The sequence below is a fragment of the Octopus bimaculoides genome, chromosome 13 (genome assembly GCF_001194135.2).
Source record: "Octopus bimaculoides isolate UCB-OBI-ISO-001 chromosome 13, ASM119413v2, whole genome shotgun sequence".
Classification (NCBI taxonomy): Eukaryota; Metazoa; Mollusca; class Cephalopoda; order Octopoda; family Octopodidae; genus Octopus; species Octopus bimaculoides.
Window position 1 is genome coordinate 5,884,654 of NC_068993.1, and position 2,790 is coordinate 5,887,443.

The window sequence follows — 2,790 nt, forward strand, 5'->3', positions numbered from 1 at the left end:
GAGAGAGAGAGAGAGAGAGAGAGAGAGAGAGAGAGAGAGAGAGAGAGAGAGTGACAGAGGGAGAGAGGGGGTGTTAGGAGACGGAGAGATGGACACACATGTCGGCAGAAAAAGAGGGAAATGAGCTCCGTATTAAATGTGTGTAAGTGTATATGTGTGGGGGGATGCGTGGAGGTAGGGGTGTTTGTGGGTGTAGGGATGTTGGGTAGGTATGTGTGTGTGCATCAGTGTATGTGTGTGTGCATCAGTGTATGTGTGTAAATGTGTGAGGGAGTCTACCTCTTGCTCTCGTCCCTTCCTTACATCCATGTGTGTGTGTGCATATATATATATGTATATATATATATACATATGTGTGTGTGCGTGAGTGTGTACGTACGTACGTACGTATGTATGTATGTATGTATGTTTAAATATGTCTACGAACGCGTGCAGTTTCGCATGGGTGCGTGCGCGATGGTGCTCACAAACTTCCCAACACCTACACTCGAACACAACTCGCACAAACACACAATCACATAAAGACATGCGCGAGCAGAAGAACAATTTTTTGCATGCATGCACATTCCGGAACCGATAGAGACGCCAACCAGCACCCACTTAAAGCACACACACACACACACACACACACACGAACTCTTGTACATGCGTGTGTAATTAATAAGCTGTGATTTTTGTTACAAATATTGGAGACACGTGTATACATAAATGCATACATACACATAAGGCTCTCCGCTTCGCGCGCGCACACACACACGCACGTATCAATGAATCATAAATTCATACATACATACACACAAACATACCCGTCTTTAGCTATCTATCTATTTGTCTGTCTGTCTGTCTATCTATCTATTCATCTATCTATCTATCTATCTATCTATCTATCTATCTATCTATCTATCTATCTATCTATCTATCTATCTATCTGTCTGTCTGTTTGTCTGTCTAAATGTATATGTGTACGTATATTATTAATATATATATATATACTAGCAGTATAACCCGACGTTGTCCGGGTGTGACTTATTACGCCATCTACGATAAGTCTTGCTAGGTGAAAATCAACTAAAAAAAGAAAGCCTTACAACGTAAAAACCCTTATGATGTAAATATGTTCATAATTCAAAAGACGATGAAATTAATAGGGAAAGTCTGAAGGCTGTTTTGCGTAACATTATTAAGCGTACGTAAATTTCATCCGTCTAATTGGCTATAGAAATGCTTGTGCAAAACAACTTTTTGCGCTCCTTGAGGAGGAGGAAGAGGGGGAAGTGGAGGAGAAAAGGGAGAGAAGAGATGAGAGAAAACGAGAGAGACGCTAAAACATTTGGTATCAATTAAATCAGCGTCGCAAAAAAGGTGGCATCAAAAGAGCTGAGCTAAAACGTGTCATATCGATTACGGAGACATCGGATTAAGGCATCGACTTTACCGGTCGTTGTTCAAGGAATTGCTTTACGGAGGTTATGGAGACAGTAGTGCAAGGGAGAGAATTCGTATCTTACATGCGTGTGTGCAAGTGTATAAGTGTGTGTCTGTGCATTTATATAAAAGATGGAGTCAGGGGAGATAACTCAACATCATTTTTTTTTTTACTTTGTATTGTGTTTGATGTTTACAGAGTGGAGGGCGCAATGGCCCAGTGGTTAGAGCAGCGGCTTCGCTGTCGTAGGATTGCGGTTTCGATCCCCAGACCGGGCGTTGTGAATGTTTATTGAGAGAAAACGCCTAAATCTCTACGAGGCTCCGGTAGGAGATGGTGGCGAACCCTGCTATGCTCTTTCACCACAACTTTCTCTCACTCTTTCTTCCTGTTTCTGTTGTACCTGTATTTCAAAGAGCCAGCTTTGTCACACTGAATCTCCCCGAGAACTATGTTAAGGGTACATGTGTGTGTGGAGTGCTCAGCCGCTTGCACGTTAATTTCACGAGCAGGCTGTTCCGTTGATCGGATCAACTGGAACCCTCGCCACAATCTATGCAGCGCACGTGAGGATATGCAAGAGAAGTAGCTCCTGCTTATAATTTCAGAGTTCTTTCCCTTCTGCACTTATTCCATTACATTCCGTATCGATCGGAAATAAAAGTTTACATACACACACACACACAATTGAAAGAAACATTTAAAGCGAAATATAGATTCATAAACGCACTTTCTCTTCGTATTGTGTTTCATAAGCTAACCGAAACATTTCCATCTTTATTTATAGTATATTATTATGTTGCTGACTCTGGTGAATCTATAAATATAGCTCCAAATACTCAATTTCAATGTGGTTCACTCTTTTTACTGTTACGCGCCGTCAATTATTGTAGTATCGTCACTATTTATGACGATACTTGTTTACCCTATAACCGTGTTGTAACAATAAAATATATAATGAAGCAGGGTTACAACAATATAACAATCCCAAAATCTCTCCAGGAACTATAAACAGACCAACAACGATAATCCGACAAATACCAAAACGACACCTTACGACTTCCTGCGATTAACGCCTACTCTTTTCTTTTTCTTCTTCTTTATTCGCTACTATCAAATCTATTTTCATAGGGGGTGTCGTGACAATCGTCGCAACAATTTTGTTTTAGAGAAAATTATGAACTTCAAACAGTTATGAAGTTCATTATTTACATTATTTCCATATAGTTTCCGTCCACCAGATTCACTCACAAAACAACGGTCAACCCAGAAATACAATAAAAGAATACTAATCAAAAGTTCTGCGCAGTTGGGACTGAACCTAAACACTCGCGGTTGCAAAGCCAGCTGCTTAACCACTCAGC